This window comes from Drosophila melanogaster, chromosome 3L (assembly GCF_000001215.4).
Source record: "Drosophila melanogaster chromosome 3L".
Lineage (NCBI taxonomy): Eukaryota > Metazoa > Arthropoda > Insecta > Diptera > Drosophilidae > Drosophila > Drosophila melanogaster.
In genome coordinates this window covers 393,535-409,659 of record NT_037436.4, presented here as the reverse complement: position 1 = coordinate 409,659, position 16,125 = coordinate 393,535, and the positions used below count along the sequence as shown (strand labels likewise).

The 16,125-nt window shown below is 38.8% G+C and overlaps 1 long non-coding RNA gene across 1 annotated transcript, besides 1 other annotated feature; it reads right to left on the bottom strand.

The window, feature by feature from the left end:
* Positions 1-6,920: part of a mobile genetic element that runs on past the window's edge.
* An 8,440-nt stretch (positions 6,921-15,360) lies between these two features.
* lncRNA:CR43969 (long non-coding RNA:CR43969) lies at positions 15,361-16,066 on the bottom strand. The gene has a single exon (NR_073903.1). It is a non-coding gene; the product is annotated as a long non-coding RNA:CR43969 (long non-coding RNA).
* Positions 16,067-16,125: the final 59 nt, after the last annotated feature.

Genomic DNA, 16,125 nt, shown 5'->3' with positions numbered 1-16,125 from the left:
CATAACGTATCCCAGCTGCGCAGCATTCGTTTATCTTTGGCAGCGCAGCCGTTCTTGTAAACATCCTAAAGCCTGACCTAAGCAGATTTGACTGCCCTCTTTCAACGCTACCTAATCTTAAGAACCCAAGAGCGAGGCTCTCCCGAAATACAAATATTGTTCAAATACTGAGGCTTCTCCTCAATCCAATTTGCATTTGATTTTTAGTCTTAAGCTGAGATCCAAAGAATAAAGTCGTGAAACTATTTCTCCTAAAAACTATTTTTTATTTCTTGGCGTTGTCCTTAGTCAACTGACGGGACATTAGTTCGACTCATAAATAAAACAACAATTTTACTGGCGCAGTCGGTAGGATACAAAAGTATCCGAAAAAAAAGAACCTTCGAGTGGAAAATAAGTTAAATTTTATAGTCCAGTGCTCGAAACATCTCCCAAAATAAATTCGTGAAAACTCTTCAACTTGGATTATAATTCCAATTCGGTTATCCAATAATAAGTGGAAGTGAAATACGAAACAAAAATATTAAGTCCAAAGGCAACTAAGTTTTAAAACCAACATATAAAAATAAAAAATTAAAACAATATAGAATTTTAATAATACAACACAAAAATTTACAAAACAAAAAAACAAACAAGTGAAACTAGAAAGCTTAAAAATAATAATAACATTGAATCCGAAACAAAACAAAAAAATAAAACACAAAAGTTAAAAATTTTACAATAAAAATGTCACAACCAATTATTGCGCTGAGCGACATAAACCTTGCCGAAGCCCGTCGGCAGCTTAAAGACATTATGCCATTCAAGGGTGATCCAGAAACCCTTCACACCTTTATCAGCAGAGTGGATTACGTAATTTCGCTCTACCAAACAAATGATGTCCGACAACAGAGGATTCTACTGGGAGCCATCGAAAGGAACTTGGACGGACAAATTACACGATCTTTGGGACTTCCGAACATCGAAGATTGGCCTACCCTTAAAGCAAGACTCATCGCGGAATTTAAAATTCAAACACCAAACTACAAACTTCTGGAGAACTTCAGGGAGACACCATACAGAGGAAGCCTAAGAGCATTCTGCGAAGAAGCGGAGAGACGACGTCAATTACTAATTTCGAAACTACACCTGGAAGGTAACCAATCGGATTTTCTTATTTATATTCAGGGTATTAAAGAATCTATTAAGATACTGATAAGGAAACTACCAATACAATTATTCACTATTTTAGCCCATCACGATATTACAGACTTAAGATCCTTAATTACCATTGCGCAAAATGAGGGAATTTATGAAGAACACATTAATTTTGAATTTTATGAAAAACCAGAATATCGTAATAAAAATTCAAATTCTAACCAGAATTCGAAAACACAAAAATTCAATACAAATGTTCAAACTCAAAATCGACCAAGTTACTCACAATATTCCCAACCCTTCCAACCTAATTTTAATCAATACATTCAACCATTTAGACCTAGCTATACACAGCAGATAACTAACAACCCACCCATGTGGCACGCACCTAATTATTTCAGACCCAACCAATACATAAACCCACAACCCATTATTCAAAAAAATCATTTCCAACAATATCCCAACAAAGCCCAATTTCCCCAAACAACGCATTTTAGAGGAAATACATACCCTCGACTACAACAACCCTCTACATATAAAAATACTAACTTCCCGATTACTAAACGACTAAGACCATCGGACAGTGAACAAACTAAAATGTCTATTGACGAAATTAGATTCCAAGACGCGCATGAATTCGAACAAGTCCAACCTAATTATTACGAGCAACAGTATTTTAACCAAAATCAATACAATCCGTATCAAAATCATAGCTTCATTAATGAAGGGCAACAACAAGTCCAATCTGTACAAATTAATAACAAACAAAACCAAAATAATTCTGAACTAAACGAAAATTTTCGGTTAACAGCCCCGGAAAATACGAATACATAAAAATAGTATACAAAGGGCGCTCATACAAATGCCTTCTAGACACAGGATCAACAATTAATATGATCAATGAAAATATATTTCGTCTTCCCATTCAAAATAGTAGATGTGAAGTTTTAACATCAAATGGCCCTATTACCTTGAACGACTTGATTATGTTACCCAGAAATAGTATTTTCAAAAAAACCGAACCATTTTATGTGCACAGATTTTCTAATAATTACGATATGCTAATTGGCAGAAAATTGTTGAAAAATGCTCAATCAGTTATTAATTACAAAAATGATACAGTTACCCTTTTTGATCAAACATACAAATTAATTACTTCAGAATCCGAAAGAAACCAAAATTTGTATATCCAAAGGACACCAGAATCAATTGCAAGCTCAGATCAGGAATCAATAAAAAAATTAGATTTTTCACAGTTTCGATTAGATCACCTAAATCAGGAGGAAACTTTTAAGTTAAAAGGCTTGTTAAATAAATTTAGAAATCTTGAATATAAGGAGGGAGAGAAATTAACATTTACAAATACAATTAAACACGTACTAAATACAACACATAACTCCCCAATTTATTCGAAACAATACCCACTTGCGCAAACACACGAAATCGAAGTAGAAAACCAAGTACAGGAAATGCTGAATCAGGGATTAATTAGGGAAAGTAATTCTCCATACAATAGTCCTACTTGGGTCGTACCAAAGAAACCGGATGCTTCTGGCGTAAATAAGTACAGGGTAGTAATTGATTATAGAAAGCTAAATGAAATAACCATACCTGACAGATATCCAATTCCAAATATGGACGAAATTCTTGGCAAACTGGGTAAATGCCAATATTTTACAACGATCGATCTGGCAAAGGGATTTCATCAAATAGAAATGGACGAAGAATCAATTTCTAAAACTGCATTCTCCACAAAAAGCGGTCATTACGAATACCTTCGAATGCCATTTGGCCTTAGGAATGCACCCGCTACTTTTCAAAGGTGCATGAATAATATCCTTCGACCGTTGCTTAACAAACACTGTTTGGTGTATCTGGATGATATTATAATTTTTTCAACATCCCTTACAGAACATTTAAATTCAATACAATTAGTTTTTACAAAGCTTGCAGATGCAAATTTAAAATTGCAACTAGACAAATGTGAGTTCTTAAAAAAGGAAGCTAACTTTCTTGGTCACATAGTTACCCCTGATGGTATTAAACCAAATCCTATTAAAGTTAAAGCCATAGTTTCATACCCAATTCCGACAAAAGTAAAAGAGATAAGAGCTTTCCTTGGATTAACAGGTTATTATCGCAAATTTATTCCAAATTACGCAGACATAGCAAAACCCATGACCAGCTGCTTAAAAAAAGGAGCAAAGATAGATACACAAAAACTTGAGTACATAGAGGCATTCGAAAAACTTAAGGCTTTGATAATTCGTGACCCAATTTTACAATTACCTGATTTTGAAAAGAAATTTGTTTTAACCACAGATGCAAGTAACTTGGCCCTCGGGGCTGTCCTTTCTCAAAACGGTCATCCTATATCTTTTATTAGTAGAACACTTAACGATCACGAACTAAATTACAGTGCTATCGAAAAAGAATTACTTGCCATAGTTTGGGCCACAAAAACTTTTCGACATTATTTACTAGGACGACAATTTCTCATTGCCAGTGACCATCAACCTCTTAGATGGCTTCATAACTTAAAGGAACCGAATGCTAAGTTAGAAAGATGGAGAGTTAGATTAAGCGAATACCAATTTAAAATAGATTATATTAAAGGGAAAGAAAATTCAGTTGCCGATGCATTATCAAGAATTAAAATTGAAGAAAATCATCATAGTGAAGCTACTCAACATAGTGCAGAAGAGGACAATAGCAACCTTATTCATTTAACAGAAAAACCAATAAATTATTTCAAAAAACAAATAATCTTTATTAAATCCGATAAAAATAAAGTAGAGCATTCAAAAATATTCGGTAACTCCATTACCACAATTCAATATGATGTAATGACACTTGAAAAGGCCAAACAAATTTTACTCGATCACTTTATCCATAGAAACATTACCATTTATATTGAGAGCGATGTAGATTTTGAAATTATTCAAAGAGCACACATAGAAATTGTTAATACCACCTACACAAAAGTAATTCGCAGTCTTTTCCTATTAAAGAACGTTGGTTCATACGCCGAATTCAAAGAAATCATACTTCAATCACATGAAAAACTTTTACACCCTGGTATACAGAAAATGACAAAATTATTTAAAGAAAATCACTTCTTTCCAAATAGCCAACTATTAATTCAGAATATAATAAACGAATGCAACATATGCAATTTGGCCAAAACAGAACATAGAAACACCAAAATGCCTTTAAAAATCACACCCAACCCGGAACATTGCCGAGAAAAATTTGTAGTAGATATTTATTCATCTGAGGGAAAACATTACATCAGTTGCATTGATATTTATTCTAAATTCGCTACACTTGAGCAAATTAAAACTAAGGATTGGATAGAATGCAGAAACGCATTAATGCGCATTTTTAATCAACTAGGTAAACCCAAATTATTAAAGGCAGACAGAGACGGAGCTTTCTCCAGTTTAGCTTTAAAGCGATGGCTTGAAGAAGAAGAAGTCGAATTACAGCTCAATACAGCAAAAAACGGGGTAGCAGACGTCGAAAGATTACACAAAACAATAAATGAAAAAATTCGTATAATCAATTCATCTGATGATGAAGAAGTAAAATTAAGCAAGATAGAAACAATCCTCTACACATACAACCATAAAATTAAACATGACACTACTGGACAGACACCTGCTCAAATTTTCTTATACGCTGGGCATCCCATATTAGACACTCAAAAAATTAAAGAGAAGAAAATAGACAAAATAAATGAAGACAGACAGGAATTTAATATTGACACTAATTACAGAAAAGGTCCACTACAGAAAGGCAAATTAGAAAACCCATTTAAACCAACCAAAAATGTAGAACAGACAGACCCTGACCATTACAAAATCACTAATAGAAATAGAGTTACGCACTACTACAAAACACAATTCAAAAAACAAAAGAAAAATAATAAACTCTCAATTTCACAGGCACCTGGTACCCGATAACACTATTGTTTATACTGATCACAGCTGTTCATGGACAACAAATTCAAATTAATAATATTGACACCAACCACGGATACCTCCTTTTTTCTGATAAGCCAGTACAGATACCATCCTCCTTTGAACATCACTCCTTAAAAATCAATTTAACTGAAATAGACATCGTGGTTGACTATTTTGAGCAAAGACTACGAACCGATTACCATGCACCCCAGATCAATTTTTTATACAATAAAATAAAAAGAGAACTAGCCGGAATAACCCTGAAACATAGAAACAAACGGGGTCTTATTAACATTGTGGGTTCAGGTTTTAAATACCTATTTGGAACACTAGATGAAAATGATCGAGTCGAAATACAGAAAAAACTTGAAATCAACGTCCATAACTCAGTAAAATTACATGAACTCAACGACGCCATACGATTGATAAATGACGGAATGCAAAAAAATACAGAATTATGAAAATAACCACACCATCATTGACAGTCTTTTGTTCGAACTAATGCAGTTTACGGAATACATAGAAGATTTGGAAATGGCTATGCAGCTTTCCAGACTTGGACTGTTTAACCCCAAATTACTAAACTACGACAAACTTGAAAATGTGAACAGCCAAAACATTTTGAACATTAAAACATCCACTTGGATTAACTACAATGATAACCAAGTATTAATCATATCCCACATACCCATTTACCTTTCACTAATAAGCACAATTAAAATAATTCCTTACCCAGACTCCAACGGCTATCAGCTAGATTACACAGACACACAATCATATTTTGAAAAAGAAAATAAAGTTTATAATACCGAAAATAAAGAAGTAAAAAATGAATGTGTCACCAATATTATTAAACACTTAAATCCAATTTGTAATTTTAAGCCAGTACACACGAACGAAATAATAAAATACATAGAACCAAACACAATTGTAACCTGGAACTTAACCCAAACAATTCTTAACCAAAATTGCCAAAATTCAATTAATAAAATAAAAATAGAAGGAAACAAAATGATAAGAGTAACGCAATGCAAAATAGAAATCAATAATATAATTTTAAGTGAAAATCTGTTAGAACCAGAAATAGATTTGACACCACTATACACACCACTTAATATAACAAAAATAAAAATTGTAAAACACAACGACATTGTTGAGATGATTTCAGAGAACAATATTACACTTTACATACAAATGATCATTGTAATAATCGCACTAATTTTGTTGTACTCATATTTAAGATATGTATCATTTAAACCATTTATGATGCTGTATGCAAAACTTAAAATAAGAAAAAATCAAAATCAAAACACACCACAACAAACAGAAATAGAAGAAACTCCATTTCCCACACTATATCCATCAATCCCAGCCCAAGTATAGGCTTCTCTTTAAGGGAAGGGGAGTGACGTATTTGGGTGGTCCAAACCAGCCACTTCCATTATTTCAAAGAAATCAGTAATGCACTCTAGTAATTTTCCATAACGTATCCCAGCTGCGCAGCATTCGTTTATCTTTGGCAGCGCAGCCGTTCTTGTAAACATCCTAAAGCCTGACCTAAGCAGATTTGACTGCCCTCTTTCAACGCTACCTAATCTTAAGAACCCAAGAGCGAGGCTCTCCCGAAATACAAATATTGTTCAAATACTGAGGCTTCTCCTCAATCCAATTTGCATTTGATTTTTAGTCTTAAGCTGAGATCCAAAGAATAAAGTCGTGAAACTATTTCTCCTAAAAACTATTTTTTATTTCTTGGCGTTGTCCTTAGTCAACTGACGGGACATTAGTTCGACTCATAAATAAAACAACAATTTTACTATATCCCATCCATCTATATGCCCAGCGCAGTCACGTCCCGCCCATTCACTTGGAAAGTCGATGCTCGATGTGACTGATTACTGCGTCCATGTTGCTGCCGTCAATGTTGCTGCTGTTGTTGACGTTGCTGCTGCTGTAGATGTTGCCTCTGTTGCCTCTGTTGCGGCTGTTGCGTCCGATGCCTCTGTTTCCGTTTCTGGGGGCTGTTAACGACAAACAACTTTTGCCATTTTGAACAAAATATATCTATGAAGTTCACACCGTTTGGAAGCGTTCAATGAGTGGCAATAAATAAGTTTTGGGTTCGTTTTTTGGCATTTTAGAAAGCATAATTTCTAGAATTTGAAACTCCCATTTAACTAGAGCTAAAATTACTGCATAGACCACATAAAAACATTTTGATTGGATTTCCTGATTATGGATGTAGCTATCAGCTCAACTTATCTTATCAGACGCGTACAATTTCTCTTGCAAAGTAACCCATTTCCCTGCCACTTGCAATGAACCGTTCCCATTTCCAATTATGTATTTCTGCTTGAGGACTGGCAAAGATTTTCAGTGTTTTGTGTACTTTTTAATATGTAGACAGCGTAGCCGAGATCTTCATTTGAATATTCGGCTGTTTACTTCGTATTGAGGTTGATTTTCCCCTTTTTTTTTTGGGTTTCTGTACTTCGACGGTAATTTGTCTGCGGATCAAATAGTTGGCCGCTGAGGTGGGGGTTGGTGGGTGTGGAAAAGGTTTATGCAAATGCCACGAACTGAAACCCCGCTCACCTTTAAGCCGCCAGCCTCTGAGTGATAATTTGTTTGTTACTTATTCATCAGCCACTCGACACTAATCAACTAAAGTAACTCCGCGCCGTGGGAGCCACGCATGTCCTGGCCGCCAGGAGTCATCCTGCACTTGGGGCACAAGAAACAGCAGATTCGCACAGTCGGAGAACATAAAACATTCCGTTGCATAATTGAGGAGGACGGAGCGGTGAATTTATGGCAGCTTTTCCCTCATATGTCTGTGGAGACTTATTTGTTTGTTTGAGACAGGGCTTCATGACAATTCCTTTTGCATTAAATATTTTTATGGCCTCCGGTTGCTTCAACTTTTATTGTTTTATGGCCCTGAGCTGGCCGTGTTGGGATCATGAATATTTCACGGGAAAAGCGAACTATGATGGGCATTTCCATAGAGCCTAGAAGTTAATCTCTTTAAGTAAAATCAGCCGGAGGAATTAAAGTCGGGAGGGGGCGGACGCGGTGTACTCCATGCGCGACGTGGATACACATCCACTAGATGCAGCCGGAGACAGAGACGGAGCAGTTGAAGTCAACGAACAGCGGCGTCGGCAGCTCCTTTGGCAGAGACTAACGTTCGCCGCACGTGACGCGCATTTCCAATTGGATTTATGATTTTAATACTTCGTATTTTTTCATAAGGCAGCGTCTTCTGAAGTAGCAGCCACGGCAGTCACTCCGCCTGCAAGTTATGGCACTGCACTCGGGAGTCGGCGGCGGACTCCAAAGTTCTCAAGGGGGCTGGGAACGGGGCTTTTGGGGCGATACGATCAACCAGGAATTGATTCGCTGATATGCAGATGAGCGTTAGATGGTCAGATGGCAAGACATCAAAGTGCGGATTGCGTTGTGCCCAAAGAAAAGCCGTAAATCAACCCCGAGATGCCAACATTTCGCATTTAAAGGAAACAAAATACCTTGTAGAAAAGTGATAGGGCTTGCTATGTATTAGAACATGTATCCTTCCAAGTCAAAGTGTATCCTATATATGGTATTTGGTACAGCCTGCTAACTAAGCTGCTGTTATGTTATTAATGTATGATTGAATTCCCCTGATCAACCTGCATTACTTCGACCAATATTGTTAATAGTACACGCTTTTCACAATTTGGTTTTCCCAACGGTCGGCTTCAAACGCATTTTGGCGGTGCCAAAAACAACAAGATACCATCTACTTGGCCAGATGGCTCCATTAACCGCTTCAATTGGCTTATATTGGCACACTCAGCCAGACACTGTGTATATAGTTATATATCTCCGATCTGTTCCCAAACCCAATTTGCCTTGCTCGTCACATCGAGGGGCCATAAAATTTGTTAATTCCCCGCTGTGGAGAAACAAAACCGAAACGAAATCAGGCCAGATCTAAAAACGAAACGAGAGCAGTTTTCAGTCTCGATCGGGTCGGATCCAGTTTTAGGTTAGGGCTTTAATGGCGCACAGAAGTAGTGGGAGTGGTAGTCGGAGGGGTGGGGCGGGGGTTGGAGGTACCTGATGCCCCACCTTATCTCAAATGGGAAATCATTACGACTCTATCGTCGTCTCTCTCGGCTTTTATGGCCTTCTTGGGCAGGCAAATCAAAAATTTCGTTTCTCGAGCTCGTTTATGTCCCAACTTTAGCTGTTAAAATATTTTTAACAACATTTCACGTAATTTCCACGACCACAAACAAATAATTACATTTGTTAGTGCACTTACAATGGTATTTTCCACATTGCTTGTTCACGTGAAGTCAATTCAGGTGAACACTTTTTAATACAGATGGGTTGAGGAACTTTACATCCACATCGCAGGCATTTTAATGAAACTCCTGGCTAAATGACATCGAATTAATCTACTTAGCTCGGTAACTGCTAATAATCACATAACATGGAATTAACGTATCCCGCGGGGGTCTGCAGACAAATTGCTGTTTTATTTAAATGATATTTCGCATTTTAAAATTGCGAATCGCAGGCACTCAAATAATTCACCATGAAATTGCAGAACAGGATGTGATAAGTTCTATTCGCGATTTGATAAATCTCCGACAATTTCGCACACTCGCGTGTATTTTTTAGCACTTATTGTCAAAACAGCGAGGAATCGGAAAAAATCTGGGGAAGTGCCAGTAGGAAATTGGTGACAGTTGCTGTTTATTGACATTCGCCCGAAGCCACCATGAAAACATTTTAAAATTTCTGTAAAACATGAAAGCAAATCTCATAGGGTGGGCAACTTTGCGGAGGAAGGGTAGCTATTTTGCCAGGGGACAGGACAACCAACGACAACAAATTCGCATAATATTTCACACCAACTTCCGGCTGTTTTTGGTTGTATATTTTTTTTGTTTTTTAAATTTCCTGTTTGGGTTTGTGTAATCGGCTTGTTCCACTGTGGCTACGGGTAACGGCTGTTCGAGTTTTATAGATTAGATATGTGGAGGCAGACAGATAGATTTCGGTGGATAAATAGTTTGCAGCATATGCCGATAATGGAAACGAGAGACAAAAGGCAAGGCCAGTTCAAGGTATATGATATATATTTGTATATGTATCTTGGGCTATTTTAAATACACATTTTTCCTATTCCGCCGAAAGAAAACTAAAAGCTTAGAAACCATTAACCCCAGCATCTACTTGTTCTGCGTTTAAGTAGGCATGAAAAACTTTTTAGCTAATGAAAGTCAAACTACTTTCGTTGCTGGTGGCATCTTTCAATTAGAAAACATGCTTGGCTAAGTAGGAAAACTCTAAAGGGACAAGGACATCATAAAGTGGCATCAAACTTTCACCAGCTTCGAAATGCGTGACACACGAAAAAGCCAAAGGAAGAGAAATTAAGCGAAGGAGTAGCCCCCAGGACACATAGGGTGGCCAGAGGACGAAGAGAAAGAGCTAAGATATGACCCCAGCATAATGTTAGCATTAGCATACATAATACATAACACGCTGATAAATCGCACAAGCCACTAGAATAATTTTCCAGCTTGCTAAATAATTAATTTAAACTGCCGCAATCTTTGTCGCCGCTTTATTTATGTCCGAATTCAAAAGCAAATCGCAAATCTCCGGCTGCCATCTCCCTCCAAGATTGGTTGGCTTCTGTTTTTCTGCGGTTTCGGACTCTCTTGGGATGGTCAACAGAAAAACAAAATCCGGGGCAGAAGTCACTCGACCATGTCGTGGAGATGGCTCATTTAGATGCTAGATTAATTTTATTGCCCCGAAAACTTCTTGCAAATTGTTTGCGTAATATGGAAATCGTGCTGGAGAGTCAAAAATCAGTAGGAAAGGGGATTTGCGCATTCAAAACAATAGTTGAAGCTCAAATTTTGCTATATTTCTTTAAAACCCATTCAAGTTAGAATCAATTTAAGTATCGCTAAGTTAGGCTTTTTCAGATCAGGAAAAAACGAGCTCTGATTTTGTATTTTTATTAAAGATTAGCCAGATTATCGCCAGTTAAAGCCGCCCCGGAAATTCGATTTCCATTTCATTGGGCATCGGACTTGACCCTTGACCCCCGTGAATCCCTCAGGCCAAATCCTGCGTGCAGACAAGCGAAGGTAATACGCCTCTTTCCCGAAGGCTGTATCCAAAACTTAATCAAGCATTGGCAGCACCAGAAACTTTGCCACGAGTGATGAAAAGGTTTAGCATCCGAGACGATGGGGTAAGTTTGTACACATTTCTTTAGCAGTGTGGCAAGTGTATAAAAAAAAGAGTCTTTATTAATTAAAATTGTATTTAATTCGAATTATCACCCCTTTCGAACGAAACATTGACCGTGATTGTCTACACCTCCCCGAATTTCCTCTCTTGTGATTGTACGAATGTTTGACAAATTGAGTTATGTTTCAGTAAGTAGAAACAGAAACTCTGAGCTACAGATTATTTCATTAGTATTCGTAACGCTGATTGCATTTTAATTAACAAGGCGCCACTCCCCCAGTCAGAAGAGCGCCCCCCCCCTCCCGAAGCCCCTCGACCACCATAACCCCTTCTAGAACTCGACAAGCGAAACCCGTTTGACACGAAAAATTGCAAGAATCTTGAGTGATTTAATTTTAATAACTCAATTTGTTTTGCCAGCGGCTCGTTTCCTTAAATTGTTTTAGAATTCCGACTGCGATTGCAAATCCACTCGATACATATAATTAAAGCTGCATATATTTGATTCGGTCCAAGGAATTCCTCAATATCGAACGGTCCAAATGCTCGCATATGTGGACAGGGATGAAGACACCTTCGCCTCATGAGAGGGGTTTATTTTATGGACAATCCACACTTGATGACCGTGCGATGATGACGATGACGATGCTGACGAACCGAATCGAACTGGTCAGCAAGGAAGTTGGGAATGTTCGAACTGGGAATTTCGATCGATCGTAAAACCGAAATGGGTATTGCTGGGGCGGCACAGCTCAATTTATTTGCGGCCAGCGATAAAAATTTTCATGAATTATTAACAGGTACAAGTAAGAGAGAGTCCGGTCGAAATTTGCGGCGATTTTCGTGGGGTTGGTTCATTGAACCCTTTACAGAAATAATTTCATCGGAAATCGATAGTTATTGCATTCCTCAAAAGTGGAACTAACTATATTTAGAAAGTTTTCAAATATCAAAAGTTTTCCCCATTATAAATTTATCTTAAAAATATCTTGATGATAATAAAAACAGCGTTTGTAATGTTATGGTTATGGTTTTACTTGTTCTCACAGTTGTGATTACATAATACGATAAAACAGGGCAAACGCCCCTTTCCCAATCTATACATTCGAAAAAGGAACTGCCTAAAACAGTAAAAGTGAGGTAGAATGCATGTCCTTGAAAGGAATTCAGGTGTTCCTTTTGACACTTTATGAAATTTATGACATTATTGGGCTCCGATCCTTTCCATAGAAAGTGAGTGTAACGGTAAAGACCTGCCAAGGACACCCTGGGACCCGAAGGATAAGACCCACACAGAAACACTTGGGATAGTGTCTGGCGATAAGTCAAGGGCTGTCCAAACATTTTCCTTGGCCACATGAATTATTTCTCTATTACATAACCCAAACTGATATTATCTAACGGTCGTCGCGATTCTTTCGACTCCAACCCGATTGAAATCTGAGGAGAACTTGGACATCCCAAAATCAAAAACGCCGGCAAAAGACACTGCTGTGTATTTCAACCGCTCTCCTTTTTTCGCTTTTCAGCCGAAAGCTGCGGCGGCATAAATTATCAGCCGCTGTGGATCTAAATTAAACAAAAACATTTGACATTGCCCACAGCTCAGGCAAATCCTTTAAATACAAATAACGCAAGAGCTCCCCTCCCCACACTTTTCCACTCCCCCGATTCCAGACACATCCAAGGTTTGCTTACAAGGATTCGCCATTAAAAATGTTAATTAGTTGAGCAAACACATGGGTTGAGCCGCAACTGTGGAACTATATCCTACACTGCGCGAAATATTATTTTAAAGACGTAATATTTGATCTGATCTAGTTACAAAATGAAACTTTGGCCAAAAAAAACTATTGTTGGTTGCACAAGACAAAATTGATTGTAATAGCTATTTCAAATGTGAAATCTTCGCCGTTGAATGCAACCATCGCTCCCACTGTGCCATAATAGCTGGTCCAAATTGGAATGTGAGAACGTGGCTACCGACTGCCGCATCCACTTTGACTGGTAGTTTCGGTTCGAGTTTGGCCAGCGGACATCGCGTGTGCATGCAAATCGAAGGCAGCCGGAGATTGAACGCCAATTAGGATGAATGTTTGGGGCACGCCGCTCCAGTCCCCTTCCATCCTTTTCAGCCAGGCCAGACTGCATGACGCCGCGTGCCGCATGCCGCTTGCCGCATGCTACTGGAAACGGGAGGAAGGGGTGGGGGACAGCCTCCTCTTCCTGGGCTTGCCATCATCAGTTGTCAGTTAATTGCTAAAAACTGTTCACACGTTCCAGGTGCGACTTTTGCATACAGTGCAGACTCAAGATGAAGTCCCAGTTGGGTAGGAAAAGCGAAGGGGAACTGACCATTCCAGTCACGTCTTCCAGATGAGAGTGCGTCCCGGAAAAATCAATATCAAAGAAACTCCATCTCCAAGTCGGCTTCCCTTTCGACTTTGCCACTTCCGCCGGCGGATATCATCCCCTAAAAGTGACCAAGATGGATTTGGCCCCTCTGCTCTTTCTCCAAAATCGGGGGCGTCGAAAGTTGTTTCATTTGTGGCCATTTTTTTTTTTTTTTCATTTTGGAGAAATTAAGCATGTACGGGATGTACCGAGACCCAGTTATGCAAATCCAAGAAATCACAGGTCGGCAACAGAGGCTCATAAATATCGACAAATTCTACGAAATTGGTGGAGTCCCAGGGTCTTCAGCAGGTGTGCTATTTAAATGCACGGCAGCAACTGCCAAAATAAGAGAGGCATCGAAAAACAAACCTGCGTTCACAACAATTTGTAGGTTTAAGCTATAGTCATACATGCACTTTTAAAAACTATCTTTAATTCAAGCATGCTTCAATATTTATAGACTTTGAGGTACTTCTCAATGTTCCCAAATCCCTTCTCTTTTTCACTTGCTAATATTATTCAATTAAGGAATCCAAAATCTCAATTGGTATTGATATATTTCTATTTCTATTTTCTATATATTTCTAACGTTTTTCCGAGTGTAATCCCAAGCCCAACCCTCAGTTAAAGCTGGCCTTTAATATGACGAACACGTACCCCTCAAAACCGTTTGGATCGGTGGATCGGTGGATCAGTGTGGATCGCTCGCCTCGATTTATTTGTTTGTTTTGCTTGGATTTTCGTAATTTCCATTCGTCGCACTTTCAGCGAATCAATCAAACGGATCCGATACGATCCGCCCCAGACCCAGAAGGTCTTTGCCACATTCCCCGATCGGCTGATAAACCTGTCAAGCCAAGGGTATAAATCAATCGATGCATAGTTTCTACTTTAAACTTTACAAGTTAGAATCACTAGAAGTTTCATTAAACTTTCGCCCGAAAAAATCAATACTCATTCCAGGGGATTTCTACCAAGAGTGAGAATTGTAATCCTGACGAAAATGCTCGGCGTATCCTGGCATCCTGGCTCATTCTCTTATGCACATCACGTGCCGCAGGACGACGGCAAGTGTGCTCCACCTCCATCTCCGGCTCAAGTTTTGTGTACTTTTTAGCACATATTCCCGACTTGAAGCCTCTGTCGATATCCTGACAGGTACATGGTCATATATGTACGAGGTCTTATATAAGGCAATTACATGGCAAATTCGTGACTCGCACTTTTTTTTTATGAGTTTTGCACTTTCTTCGCGGTCGGGTCATTAAATCTTACTTCGTGTTGGGTTCAAGTGAAACAAACAAGTACGAAGCAAAATATGTTTATATATATTTATTATAGTTATATTTGTCTGATTGCTATCCATGGTAGATGGATCAAATGTTTCGTGTTCTTTTTTGCAGGTTACGTGATTTTTTGACCATATACAATATTTTCATCTCATTTCAGTTCCCCAACTCAAGACTCTTCTGCAATCATTGTTATCACACCCACCATTAAGCCCAGTATAGGCTGGCACATTCACAACATTCTTAACTGGGATAGCATTTTCATTACAGCCAAAGGTCAGTCGGCTGGGGCAAGGCCTCATTTTATTTTATTCGCCGCCGCAGGCCAAAGTATTATAGAAGCAAAGAAACAAAGCAGCAGCTGAGCAGCACGCTCTAGGCACATTTGCCATGTTTAGAATTAAGACCTCAGATACTTGAGAAGCTCCAAAAGCCCAAATAACCGCAGAAAACGGCAACCGGCGGACGGGCAGAACCAATTCCGAAGGCAGCCAAGGCAGCAGTCTCAGGTCTCGAGTCCCCAGTTCGAATCTCCAGTCTCGGGTCCAACTCATGTTACTCACGTTCCAAACGAGCTTTTGTCAACTTGTCTAAATGATTTTTGCACACTGTAAACAAGCCAAGACACCGAGACAGACAGACGGACGGACTCAACGACAGACGGACGCTCCGTTGGACGGACAGTTGGAACGGCGACAACATTCAGTATTGACGTTGACCCTGCACGACTGCGATTCAGAAGTGGAGGCTCCGTTTGCTTGGGGATGTGAGTGTGTGCCAAGGATTCGCAACCTGAAGTCCAAGTCGTGTGTGATGGGCCAGGAAGGTAGAACTGGGGAGTTGGGAGTGGGGGAGGACTGGAGGCCAAACGGGCAGCAGCATTCCCCGTGGGAGTCTTTTGTTATTGTTGTGCTGATCTCTTGGATTTTTCGTTTCGATATTGTCGTGTAATCACGAATTTATTTTATTGAAAATCACTTGACAGGTGGCGCCTTATTTAACTAAGTTGTCAGCCCTTCCTCTTCTAAGTCCTCCGTTTCCGCCATCTGGGGAAATGACTATGAGAATGA